The sequence below is a fragment of the Limanda limanda genome, chromosome 17, assembly GCF_963576545.1.
Source record: "Limanda limanda chromosome 17, fLimLim1.1, whole genome shotgun sequence".
Taxonomy (NCBI): domain Eukaryota; kingdom Metazoa; phylum Chordata; class Actinopteri; order Pleuronectiformes; family Pleuronectidae; genus Limanda; species Limanda limanda.
This window is the reverse complement of record NC_083652.1, coordinates 17,872,132-17,886,572: the sequence shown is the minus strand read 5'-3', so window position 1 is coordinate 17,886,572 and position 14,441 is coordinate 17,872,132. Positions and strand designations below refer to the sequence as shown.

At 37.0% G+C, this 14,441-nt stretch overlaps 1 protein-coding gene and 1 long non-coding RNA gene across 5 annotated transcripts in view; one reads left to right on the top strand and one right to left on the bottom strand.

The window, feature by feature from the left end:
* LOC133023763 (septin-9-like) overlaps positions 1-14,441 on the top strand; it is a 100,835-nt gene that overhangs the window by 56,873 nt on the left and 29,521 nt on the right. The window lies entirely within an intron of this gene.
* LOC133023766 (uncharacterized) lies at positions 9,658-12,618 on the bottom strand. The gene is made up of 2 exons (XR_009683073.1): positions 12,554-12,618; positions 9,658-11,432 (listed from the first exon to the last, which is right to left on the bottom strand). It is a non-coding gene; the product is annotated as an uncharacterized LOC133023766 (long non-coding RNA).

The following is a 14,441-nucleotide window of genomic DNA, read 5'->3' as shown; positions in this document are numbered from 1 at the left end:
CATCATTCCCCTGATTTTGTCTGTGTTCTTGGAAGCTGTTATGAGGAATATAAGGTTGTGTCGCAACTTGTGTCACAACCTTGTTTCCTCCTGTTGACCCACTCTGAAGGCTGGCCCTTTGTTGGTCAAAGTTGTACCTTTCCTCGATCACAATAAACAACAGCAGTCCAAGACAAGCAAGGTTCCCCCATATGTTTCTGATTTCTGATAACTGGAAATCACTAGCGTTACTTCCATAGCGATTTCTGAGAATCATCACTGAGTTTGCTCCCCCAGAAAACTCTCGGATTGTTCTCAGGAGGTCAGTCGTGATCTCATAGGTATGTTCAGGATCATATGTCGTATTTCCATGGATGCCATAATGCTGTGTGATGTACACTCGATCTATCTGTTGCCGTCCTGTGTTCTGCAGCCTGACTCTGAATACAACCCGGTCCCAGTTTCTTGCCGCATACTCTGCCCGGGGATGGGCGACATAATCTGGAAGTTGTTCACGTTCGTCTAGAAGGAGATTGCCAACAGTGTAGTACTTGTAACCATAAGGCGTTTGCTCCAGCATCCTCTCAAAGTTTCCATAATGATGCGATCCAAAATCTTCATTGTCTGGGTCAAAGGTCAACCGTATGATGTTGTTACTGTCGATATCAACTTCGTTGGCAAACCAGTGGAGAAGTAGGAGAGTGTGTTTGGGCACAGATTGACCAAAGTAGATTTTCTTCAAATCATTAATTGAATTGAGTCTTTCTATAGCTGACACAGATACCAGTGCAAGGAACAGAGCTGCACAGCAACTCATGACTCTTCCTGACATCCTCATCCTGTAATGATACAGAAAAATATATCAATGTAGGCTGGGCATGGTGGGCAAAAAAACAATAGCAATACAATAAAGGTTGAATATATATATTGATATAATGGTTATGCATTGTGTAAGGAGGTATAACATAATTAGTGTTCCTCAGGTTTATATAATTATTTGCTGTTTATCAAATGTTTATCATTCTCTCCTCATGAAAGAGTTTGAAACCACAACCTTCAGGAGCAAAAATCAGTCTTTACACCTAAAATTTATAACGTGCCATTTAATGATAATAATCGATATCCTTTGCCCAAATGTTTTGCCATATCGCCCCATATTATCATTCGATACATGTATTTGTAATTAGGGTTAAATCTAAAGATTATTTTTACTAGTGCAGTTCCCGTTCTCAACCTGCCTGTTAGGAATGTATTGTTTGCTAAGCCTGTGGTGATGCGGGTTGTAGCTTTCATTCTGAAACTGTAAAATCGACCTGCAGTATTTAAGCTGCGGTAAGTAAAGACCAGCTGCTGTTGCACAAAGAACCACTCACCTGCTTTTTTCCAAGTTCGGTGAAGCTCGACTCTGTACAAACAACCTTGACCTATATTGAAAAAGAGCCTCTCTTTATTGACAGTTTATTGATTGAATGCATTGTGCCAATCGTAAATTCAACACTGCACTTCCCTGGGCTCTTAACAATAAACATGCCAAGTGTGAAGGCAATAAGATGAATGTTTCTCGAGATTTGAGCCACAGACTTAAAGACGGGGAGAGAGACTTATGTTTGCAAGTAGTGGATAGAAGATAATTTATGTATTTATTAATGCAGAAAGGGCTTAGGTTTTATTAGGAAGATCTTTATTCTACGTGAAAACTTACAAAGTTTATTTGACTATAATATGAGCTTCTATGTTTTGTTTCTATAGTATTCCAATGGGAGAGAAGTGGTTAACAAAGGGTGGAGTGCATACTGAAATGACTTGATTTAGAATGTATCTCTCATAAGGAACCATTACTAGTAAAACCTGTTTCAGTGTTTATATGGGTGTCTATTGTTATACGTCATATGGACGGAGAGGCGAAAACATTATTGTAATGCCTCTGATCAAACTGTATAAAATAATGTGTGTATAACACAATAATCACAATATATAATTTTTTTTTTTGTAAATCGCCTATATGCTTTTAAATTATCACAGTTCAGGAAATGGAACACAGTAGGTGAATGTTTCAAGGCTATCAAGTGGATTAAGGATTATTTATCTGTTTTTGCTGAAATTTGGAAATAATGTTTTTGATGTGTAAATTACTGTATTCCTATGACACACCAAAGATTTCAACGAAGAATGACCAAGTGTAGCATCACCGACTGAACAAATGATGTTATTCAATAGAGAAACTATTTAATAAAAGGAGAAAAAAATAATGAACCCCATCACAAAGAAGACTGGGATTAAATGCCTCGAACAAATCTTCAGTGAAAATTAATTCAAAAAGTAGTGATAAGAGAATAAGAGCACTCACCTGCGTTAGTGTGCAGTCGCAAGGTTTATGATCTGTGTTATTGTGAGAGGCGCAACTCCCCTTTAATTGCAATTTCCTGGAAACGAAACCAGCATAGCAACTTCCGTTCGTGGTTACACAGAGTTTGGGTTTACTTGTAATGTACTTGTAAAAATACAAAAGCTGATTGTTTGTATTGACAATTATTTGTGGAATTGTATCTTCTTTTTTTTAGCTAGATTGTTGCAGAAATCATGATTTGAGAAGGTGGATAAACTCTGACTTTACCCCTTTAAAGACATTACTTCCTGTTTTATTGGAGATAAAATATTTTGTGTTCAGTGAATGGAAACGGAAATTTAAAAGTGTGGTGCCTCTGCTTGACATTTTTTGAAAAACTCCCTTCATCAATCACTTCTTAATTATATTTATGCATTTTTTCCTTATTTTTAATCAGTCAAGATTCAGTGTGAATGGCATAAACTTTTCTACGACACTCCTACAAAATGTTACTTTCACAATTGGATAAATCTTTATATAAATGGCAATATTGATACTGTTCTTCAAAGCTGATCACTAGATTTCAATGGCATGTTGAATTCTATGGCTCTAATGATCTGCAGTGAAACATGGAATAGTAGTTTCAGCCTGCAACCAGCAGGAGATGCTGTAGATGCACAGGTAGTTGCCCTTGCTCACCTGGAAGGTCACTTGGCCTCAGGCTTGTTAAAGCTTTATGTCAGTGCTGCGTTTAAAGCTCATTATAGTTCAGAGACTTGCGGAAGAGCATGTCCATGTGACGCACATACAGGTTTCTTTTGATATCCTGTAATGGAGCCTTTTGTGTTGGTGAGGACAGAAAGGGAGTCAGAACACACAACGGAAACATTTAGTTAGTTTGCAGTCACCACCCACATCTTTTGTAAATGCAGCTTAAGATCTTCCACACACGAGATGCTGTGTAACAATGCTCTCATTGCTGTGTTTTGGATTTTTTTGTTCTTGTTGTCCTCAACAGGCATCCCAGACAAAGATTCACAGATATTTTTATGATTTCAACTCACTAACAATTTTGCCAAAAAACACCGCCATGTATAAAGGATTGTACCAAAACATCCCCTGAGAGCCACTTCTCCCAACCATCCAAGAACAGTTTGGTGACGAACAATGCCTTTTCCAGCATGAAGGAGCACCTTGCCATCAAGCGAAAGTGATTACTAAGTGGCTGGGGGAACAAAACATCGAAATTTTGGGTCCATGGCTAGGAAACTCCCCAGACCTTAATCCCATTGAGAATTTGTGGTCAATCCTCAAGAAGTGGGTGGACAAACAAAAATCCACATATTCTGACAAAGTCCAAGCATTGATTATGCAAGAATGAGCTACCATCAGTCAGGATGTGGCACAGAAGTTATTGACAGCATACCAGGGTGAATTGCAGAGGTATTGAAAAAGAAGGGTCAACACTGCAAATATTGACTCTTTGCATAAAATTAATGTAATTGTCAATAAAATCCTTTGACACTTATGAAATGCTGGTAATTATACTTCAGTATACCATAGTAACATCTGATAAAAAGATCTGAAAACACTGAAGCAATACACTTTGTGAAAACCAATACTCGTGTCATTCTCAAAACTTTTGGCCCCGGCTGTACATACTTTTTCTTAACTCAAGTTTAAGTGTCATTTTCACTAATGGCCACTATGAAACATTTCCTGTTGTCTTATTTGTACCATGACTGTCTTTTTAAACAAAAGTTAAACGGTTCATGGTGAATATCTTTAACACAAACTGATCCAGCTACTTCAGCTGAATTAAATGTGAAACTGGCTTAAGCACAACCAAAGGAACAGAGGATGTGATGTTTTTAGAGTTTATGTAGATTGAAGTTTAACCCATATGCTGAATAAGTAAATTAATTCATCGACACTGAATAAACAAGGGGTTCTTCTATTTCTTTGTGATCTCATATTGTGTGAGAAATAAAAATGTATGGGAGACCACTGTTCTCCCACACGTTGGCTAATTGAGGAAGTGGAAGGAAGAGATGGACCAATGTGTTGTCTTTTAAACCTTTTATTTACACACCAAACAAACAGCAGTGTGTATTCAATCAACACCCCATTTACAATATTATAGCAAGAATACAAAACCATATTTAAAATATACATCTATTTTTTTTTTTAATGCTAATACATTATAAATGTGAGCTAAGCTTAACACGCCATATATCCTTTCACTTGTGGATCTCATCTTTGCATCAGAGCTATTTACTTTCTCTTCATCTCTAGGGAACACGTATGAAAGAACAGTGAGTCACCTCTATTCGATTAGACGTGCTGGAGCATGACATTGAATATGAATTAAGCCTGAAGCGTTAAGACCAGTATAATGCCTTACTATGTACAAAAATAGTTATTTTAAAGAAGAGTTTGTGCTGTAATTAACTAGGTGGGGTTTATCTACTTAAAGTAGAACCCCTTGGACCACACTTTTTGGTCTAATAAATGTAAAATATGTCCTTAATCTTTTGTTCTGTAATTTTCCCAGGCAAGCAAGATTCTTTCCAATTAAATTGTAATATGCTGGTTTTAATCTGAACTAATATAACATCATTGTCTTTAACTGATGTTGACACTTTGTGAAGATCATGTACTGATCAGATGGTTTTTACGTTGGTATTTTAGCCTAAATTGTGCTGACCTGAAGTGACACCCTGGAGACTCTCTGTGATTTGGTCCATGAACACAACCTCTATTCAATATTTACCAGAACAGTGTTAAGAAAATAATGTAGTACCCACTTAAATGAACATGAAAGCAAAACAAAGCATACACCAGCTTTTAGAATTAGCCCTTATCCAGGTCCATTGATCAGTCTTAACTGCTTGATTCCAAATCATCTTAAAAGTAATATTGCTTATTGTATGTTTCGTTTTATTATTTTTTTTATCTTCCACTACCAATGAAATACCAGAGGGAAACAAGAATGACAATGACAATACATATAAGCACAAAAGTGAGAATGCATGCTTCATAATCCCACTGATCTGATCTGGGGCCTTGGAAGTCGTTATGAGGAATGTCAGGTAATATCACCACATCATTTCCTCCTGTTGACCCACTCTGAAGGCTGGCCCTTTGTTGGTCAAAGTTGTACCTTTCCTCGATCACAATAAACAACAGCAGTCCAAGACAAGCAAGGTTCCCCCATATGTTTCTGATTTCTGATAACTGGAAATCACTAGTGTTACTTCCATAACGATTTCTGAGACTCATCAGTGAGTTTGCTCCCACTGAAAACTTTCGGATTGTTCTCAGGAGGTTAGTCGTGATCTCATAGGTATGTTCAGGATTATATGTCGTATTTCCATGGATGCCATAATGCTGTGTGATGTACACTCGATCTATCTGTTGCCGTCCTGTGTTCTGCAGCCTGACACTGAACACGATCCGGTCCCAGTTTCTTCCCGCATACTCTGCCCGGGGATGGACGACATAATCTGGAAATTGTTCACGTCTGTCACGAAGGAGATTGCCAACAGTGTAGTACTTGTAACCTTGAGGCAGTGGGTCCAGCACCTGCTCAAAGTTGCCATAATGATGTGATCCAAAATCTTCATTGTTTGGGTCAAAGGTCAACCGTATGATGTTGTTGCTGTCGATATCAACTTCGTTGGCAAACCAGTGGAGTAGTAGAAGAGTGTGTTTGGGCACAGATTGACCACTGTAGATTCGCTTCAAATCATTAATTGAATTGAGTCTTTCTACAGCTGACACAGATACCAGTGCAAGGAACAGAGCTGCACAGCAACTCATGACTCTTCCTGACATCCTCATCATCCTGTAATGATAAAGAAAAATATATCAATGAAGGCTGGACATGGTGGGCAATAAAACACTATCAATACAAAGAGGTTGACTATATTGATATAATGGTTATGCATTGTGTAAGGAGGTATAACACATAGTCTTCCTCAGATTTAGATAGTTATTTGCTGTTTGTCAGTCTCTCCTCATGAAAGAGTTTGAAACCACAACCTTCACTCTGGAGCAAAAATCAGTCTTTACACCTAAAATTTATAACGTGCCATTTAATGATAATAATCGATATCCTTTGCCCAAATGTTTTGCCATATCGCCCCATATTATCATTCGATACATGTATTTGTAATTAGGGTTAAATCTAAAGATTATTTTTACTAGTGCAGCTCCCGTTCTCAACCTGCCTGTTAGGAATGTATTGTTTGCTTAGCCTGTGGTGATGCGGGTTGTAGCTTTCATTTTGAAACTGTAAAATCGACCTGCAGTATTTAAGCTATCTGCGCACAAAGAACCGCTCACCTGCTTTTTTCCAAGTTCGGTGAAGCTCAACTCTGTACGAACGACCTTGACCTAAATTGAAAAAGACCGTCTCTTTATTCACAGTTTATTGATTGAATGCATTGTGCAAATCCTAAAATTGAACACTGCACTTCCCTGGGCTCTTAACAATAAACATGCCAAGTGTGAAGGCAATAAGATGAATGTTTCTCGAGATTTGAGCCACAGACTTAAAGACGGGGAGAGAGACTTATGTCTGGAAGTAGTGGATAGAAGATAATCTATGTATTTATTAATGCAGAAAGGGCTTAGGTTTTATTAGGAAGATCTTTATTCTACGTGAAAACTTACAAAGTTTAATTGACTATAATATGAGCTTCTATGTTTTGTTTCTATAGTATTCCAATGGGAGAGGAGTGGTTAACAAAGGGTGGGGTGCATAATGACTTGATTTAGAATGTTTCTCTCATTAGGAACCATTACTAGTAAAACCTGTTTCAGCGTTCATATGGGTGTCTATTGTTATACGTCATATGGACGGAGAGGCGAAAACATTATTTTAATGCCTCTGATCAAACTGTATAAAATAATGTGTGTATAACACAATAATCACAATATATTATTATTTTTTTGTAAATCACCTATATGATTTTAAATTATCACAGTTCAGGAAATGGAACACAGTAGGTGAATGTTTCAAGGCTATCAAGTCGATTAAGGATTGTTTATCTGTTTTTGCTGAAATTTGGAAATAATGTTTTTGATTTGTAAATTACTGTATTCCTATGACACACCAAAGATTTCAACGAAGAATGACCAAGTGTAGCATCACAGACTGAACAAATGATCTTATTCAATACAGAAACTATTTAATAAAAGGAGAAAAAAATAGAGAACCCCATCACAAAGAAGACTGTAATTAAATGCCTCGAACAAATCTTCAGTGAAAATTAATTCAAAAAGTAGTGATTAGAGAATAAGAGCACTCACCTGCCTTAGTGTGCAGTCGCAAGGTTTATGATCTGTGTTAGTGTGAGAGGCGCAACTCCCCTTTAATTGATATTTCCTGGAAACAAAACCAGCATAGCAACTTCTGTTCGTGGTAACACAGAGTTTGGGTTTACTTGTAATGTACTTGTAAAAATACAAAAGCTGATTGTTTGTATTGACAGATATTTGTGGAATTGTATCTTCTTCTTTTTTAACTAGATTGTTGCAGAAATCATGATTTGAGAAGGTGGAGAAACTCTGACTTTACCCCTTTAAAGACATTACTTCCTGTTTTATTGGAGATAAAATATATTGTGTTCAGTGAATGGAATGGAAATTTAAAAGTGTGGTGCCTCTGCTTGACATTTTTTGAAAAACTCCCTTCATCAATCACTTCTTAATTATATTTATGCATTTTTTCCTTATTTTTAATCAGTCAAGATTCAGTGTGAATGGCATAAACTTTTCTACGACACTCCTACAAAATGTTACTTTCACAATTGGATAAAGCTTTATATAAATGGCAATATTGATACTGTTCTTCAAAGCTGATCACTAGATTTCAATGGCATGTTGAATTCTATGGCTCTAATGATCTGCAGTGGAACATGGAATAGTAGTTTCAGCCTGCAACCAGCAGGAGATGCTGTCACACAGGTAGTTGCCCTTGCTCACCTGGAAGGTCACTTGGCCTCAGGCTTGTTAAAGCTTTATGTCAGTGCTGCGTTTAAAGCTCATTATAGTTCAGAGACTTGCGGAAGAGCATGTCCATGTGACGCACATACAGGTTTCTTTTGATATCCTGCAATGGAGCCTTTTGTGTTGGTCAGGACAGAAAGGGAGTCAGAACACACAAAGGAAACATTTAGTTAGTTTGCAGTCACCATCCACATCTTTTGTAAATGCAGCTTAAGATCTTCCACACACGAGATGCTGTGTAACAATGCTCTCATTGCTGTGTTTTGGATTTTTTTGTTCTTGTTGTCCTCAACAGGCATCCCAGACAAAGATTCACAGATATTTTTATGATTTCAACTCACTAACAATTTTGCCAAAAAACACCGCCATGTATAAAGGATTGTACCAAAACATCCCCTGAGAGCCACTTCTCCCAACCATCCAAGAACAGTTTGGTGACGAACAATGCCTTTTCAAGCATGAAGGAGCACCTTGCCATCAAGCGAAAGTGATAACTAAGTGGCTGGGGGAACAAAACATCGAAATTTTGGGTCCATGGCTAGGAAACTCCCCAGACCTTAATCCCATTGAGAATTTGTGGTCAATCCTCAAGAAGTGGGTGGACAAACAAAAACCCACATATTCTGACAAAGTCTAAGCATTGATTATGCAAGAATGAGCCACCATCAGTCAGGATGTGGCCCAGAAGTTATTGACAGCATACCAGGGTGAATTGCAGAGGTCTTGAAAAAGAAGGGTCAACACTGCAAATATTGACTCTTTGCATAAAATTAATGTAATTGTCAATAAAATCCTTTGACACTTATGAAATGCTGGTAATTATACTTCAGTATACCATAGTAACATCTGATAAAAAGATCTGAAAACACTGAAGCAATACACTTTGTGAAAACCAATACTCGTGTCATTCTCAAAACTTTTGGCCCCGGCTGTACATACTTTTTCTTAACTCAAGTTTAAGTGTCATTTTCACTAATGGCCACTATGAAACATTTCCTGTTGTCTTATTTGTACCATGACTGTCTTTTTAAACAAAAGTTAAACGGTTCATGGTGAATATCTTTAACACAAACTGATCCAGCTACTTCAGCTGAATTAAATGTGAAACTGGCTTAAGCACAACCAAAGGAACAGAGGATGTGTTGTTTTTATGTAGATTGGAGTTTAACTCATATGTTGAATAAGTGAATTAATTAATCGACACTGATTAAACAATGGGGGCTTCTTTTTCTGTGTGATCTCATATTGTGTCAGAAATAAAAATGTTTTTCTGTAGACCACTGATCTCCCACACGTTGGCTAATTGAGGAAGTGGAAGGAAGAGATGGACCAATGTGTTGTCTTTTAAACCTTTTATTTACACACCAAACAAACAGCAGTGTGTATTCAATCAACACCCCATTTACAATATTATAGCAAGAATACAAAACCATATTTCAAATATAAGTCTATTTTTTTTTTTAATGCTAATACATTATCAATGTGAGCTATGCTTAACACGCCATCAATCCTTTCACTTGTGGATCTCATCTTTGCATCAGAGCTATTTACTTTCTCTTCATCTCTAGGGAACACGTATGAAAGAACAGTGAGTCACCACTATTCGATTAGACGTGCTGGAGCATGACATTGAATATGAATTAAGCCTGAAGCGTTAAGACCAGTATAATGCCTTACTATGTACACAAATAGTTATTTTAAAAAAGTTTGTGCTGTAATTAACTAGGTGTGGTTTATTTTTTTTAAGTAGAACCCCTTGGACCACACTTCTTGGTCTAATAAATGTAAAATATGTCCTTAATCTTTTGTTCTGTAATTTTTCCAGGCAAGCAAGATTCTTTCCAATTAAATTTTAATACGCTGGTTTTAATCTGAACTAACATCACACCACTGTCTTTAACTTATGTCTACATTTTGTTAAGATCTGATCAGATAGTTTTTATGTTGGTACTTTAGCCTAAATTGTGCTGACCTGTAGTGACACCCTGAAGACTCTCTGTGATTTGGTCCATGAACACAACCTCTATCTCAATATTTACCAGAACAGTGTTAAGAAAATAATGTAGCACCACTTAAATGAACATGAAAGCAAAGCAGAGCATACACCAGCTTTTAGAATTAGCCCTTATCCAGGTCCATTGATCAGTCTTAACTGCTTGATTCCAAATCATCTTAAAAGTAATATTGCTTATTGTATGTTTCGTTTTATTTATTTTTTTATCTTCTACCATTGAAATACCTGAGGGAATCAAGAATGGCAAAGACAATACATATAAGCACAAAAATGAGACTGCATGTTTCACAATACCACCAATTTGATCTGGGGCCTTGGAAATTGTTATGAGGGATACAAGGTTGTGTCACAACCCTGTTTCCTCCTGTTGACCCACTCTGAAGGCGGGCACTTTGTTGGTCAAAGTTGTACCTTTCCTCGATCACAATAAACAACAGCAGTCCAAGACAAGCAAGGTTCCCCCATAGGTTTCTGATTTCTGATAACTGGAAATCACTAGTGTTACTTCCATAACGATTTCTGAGAATCCTCAGTGACTGGTTTGCTCCCACTGAAAACTTTCGGATTGTTCTCAGGAGGTTTGTCGTGATCTCATAGGTATGCTCAGGATTATATGTCGTATTTCCATGGATGCCATAATGCTGTGTGATGTACACTTGATCTATCAGTTGCTGTCCTGTGTTCTGCAGCCTGACACTGAACACGATTCGGTCCAGGTTTCTTCCCGCATACTCTGCCCGGGGATGGGCGACGTAATCTGGAAGTTGTTCACCTTCGTCTGGAAGGAGATTGCCAACAGTGTAGTACCGGTAACCCCGAGGCGGTGGCTCCAGCATCCCCTCAAAGTTGCCATAATGATGTGATCCAAAATCATCATTGTTTGGGTCAAAGGTCAACCGTATGATGTTGTTGCTGTCGATATCAACTTCGTTGGCAAACCAGTGGAGAAGTAGGAGAGTATGTTTGGGCACAGATTGACCAAAGTTGATTTTCTTCAAATCATTCATTGTTCTGAGTCTTTCTATAGCTGACACAGATACCAGTGCAAGGAACAGAGCTGCACAGCAACTCATGACTCTTCCTGACATCCTCATCATCCTGTAATGAGACAGAAAAATATATCACAGAAGGCTGGGCATGGTGGGCAATAAAACAATAGCAATACAATAAAGGTTGAATATATTGATATAATGGTTATGCATTGTGAAAGGAGGTATAACTCATAATTAGTCTTCCTCAGATTTAGATAATTATTTTCTGTTTATCAAATGTTTGTTATTCTCTCCTCAAAAGAGTTTGAAACCACAACCTTCACTCGGAGCAACAATCAGTCTTCACACCTAAAATTAATAACATGACATTTAATATGATAATTATCAATATCCTTGGCCCAATTTTTTTGCCATATCACCCCACAGTACCAATCTATACATGTATTTGTAACTAGGGACACATCGGAAAAGATCATTTTTACTAGTTCAGTTCCAGTTCTCAACCTGCCTATATGGAATGGGTTGTTTGCTTAGCCTGGGGTGTTGCTGGTTGCAGCTTTAATTCTGAAACTGTAAAATGACCTGCAGTTATTAAGTAAGTTAAGACCAGCTGCTGTTGCACAAAGAGCTGCTCACCTGTGTGAATAAAAAAATTTTTTTTTCCAATTGGCATTTGTTCACTGCAGTGTTAAAGTGGAAGTACAGGCAGTCATGATGCTGACTACTTAATTCAACATATAAAGAACACAAGGGGGACGCATTTTAAAAACTAGATTTTCACTGGGGGGACTTTAAAGGCTGTAAATTGGATGTGTGTGTGTTGCTTAATTTGGAAATATTATGTGTAAGAGGATAAGATGATCCTTTTATTAGTCCCACTGGAGGGGAATTTGCCATGTTACAGAAACCAAAGGGAGTCGATGGAATCAACTCAGTAAACTTATAACATATTATAAACAAGGAAGTATGATAATATATACAATAAAAAGGGATAACAAATAAAACAACAACAAATTCTAAGAATGCTGACATAGCACATTGCAAACCTCTCCAATTTCAATCTAACAGAACAAACTTCCAACTGCCCTTTTTTAAATATGGTTCAACTTCTGAGTAATTTCATTGTAGAAACCTGCAGGTAGAGAACTTAAAATTGCTTCAACAATCCTATTGAGAGAAAACCGAGGTAAATCAAGGAAATAGTGATCAGAAAATAAGAGCTCTCACCTTTTGTTAGTGTGCTGCTGTTAGGGAATCGTGTCTGTGTCTGTCTGTGTGTGAGCCGTTATAACTCCCGTTCCTGTTTCCTTAGAAATGAAACTTATAACAAGTATGTTGCTGGTGGTTGCAGAAGGCACTGCAGCTTGGATCAAATTTCCTTTTGAAAATAATCGTTTTAGTCTGTCATTGTTTTTTCGAGGTTGTTGAACCCAACATGCCAAAGCTGATTATTTTTGTTTCTAATTATCAGAGGAATGATTCTGTAAAGTGTAATTATTCCATAAGTCATTTCAGATTGTGTGTTGATGAAGAGAAGTGGCCTGTGCAGGTATCTGACACAGTGTGGCCTTAGGACTAAAAGGTTTCTAATAAAGCCTGGCTTATTCTTAGCTAGTATGATTATCACAGATAAGTTTCTTATGGCAGTACGCGTTTGTTGTAAACTTTATTTACCTCCATTGAGAAGATTATGTTTTCGCAAGTTTTGTTTTTGTTGTCAGAAGGATTACACAAAAACTGCTAAACTTGTTGAAGGATGAGGCTTTTTGTTAAGAGCCAGTTTCTACATTTTCTAAACCACTTTCTTAGCTGTCCCAAAATAGGGCTTTTTAAAAATATTTTTGCCAATTTCCCAGATAATTCAAAGATCTTGGAGGAGATAATCTGGCATATTAAGAGGACTGATATCTGAGTTTTCTGTAATTTGATGCATTTGACTTTAAGGGTATTTATGGGCCTTGGTGGGGGCACGCTCTCTACTAAGTTTCATTCTATATCTTTGTCTACATACTTTTTCTTAACTCAAGTTTAAGTGTCATTTTCACTAATGGCCACTATGAAACATTTCCTGTCGTCTTATTTTTACCATGACTGTCTTTTTAAACAAAAGTTAAACGGTTCATGGTGAATATCCTTAACACAAACTGATCCAGTTCAGCTGAATTAAATTTGAAACTGGCTTAAGCACAACCAAAGGAACAGAGGATGTGATGTTTTTATGTAGATTGGAGTTTAACTCATATGTTGAATAAGTAAATTAATTCATCGACACTGAATAAACAAGGGGTTCTTCTATTTCTGTGTGATCTCATATTGTGTGAGAAATAAAAATGTATGGGAGACCACTGTTCTCCCACACGTTGGCTAATTGAGGAAGAGGAAGGAAGAGATGGACCAATGTGTTGTCTTTTAAACCTTTTATTTACACACCAAACAAACAGCAGTGTGTATTCAATCAACACCCCATTTACAATATTATAGCAAGAATACAAAACCATATTTAAAATATACATCTATTTTTTTTTAATGCTAATACATTATAAATGTGAGCTATGCTTAACACGCCATCTATCCTTTTACTTGTGGATCTCATCTTTGCATCAGAGCTATTTACTTTCTCTTCATCTCTAGGGAACACGTATGAAAGAACAGTGAGTCACCTCTATTCGATTAGACGTGCTGGAGCATGACATTGAATATGAATTAAGCCTGAAGCGTTAAGACCAGTATAATGCCTTACTATGTACAAAAATTGTTATTTTAAAGAAGAGTTTGTGCTGTAATTTACTAGGTGTGGTTTATTTTTTTTAAGTAGAACCCCTTGGACCACACTTCTTGGTCCAATAAATGTAAAATATGTCCTTAATCTTTTGTTCTGTAATTTTCCCAGGCAAGCAAGATTCTTTCCAATTAAATTAATATGCTGGTTTTAATCTGAACTAACATTACACCACTGTCTTTAACTTATGTCTACATTTTGTTAAGATCTGATCAGATAGTTTTTATGTTGGTACTTTAGCCTAAATTACTGCTGACCTGAAATGACACCATGGAGACTCTCTGTGATTTTTTTAGTATTTGGTCCATGAACACAACCTCACACATCTCAATATTT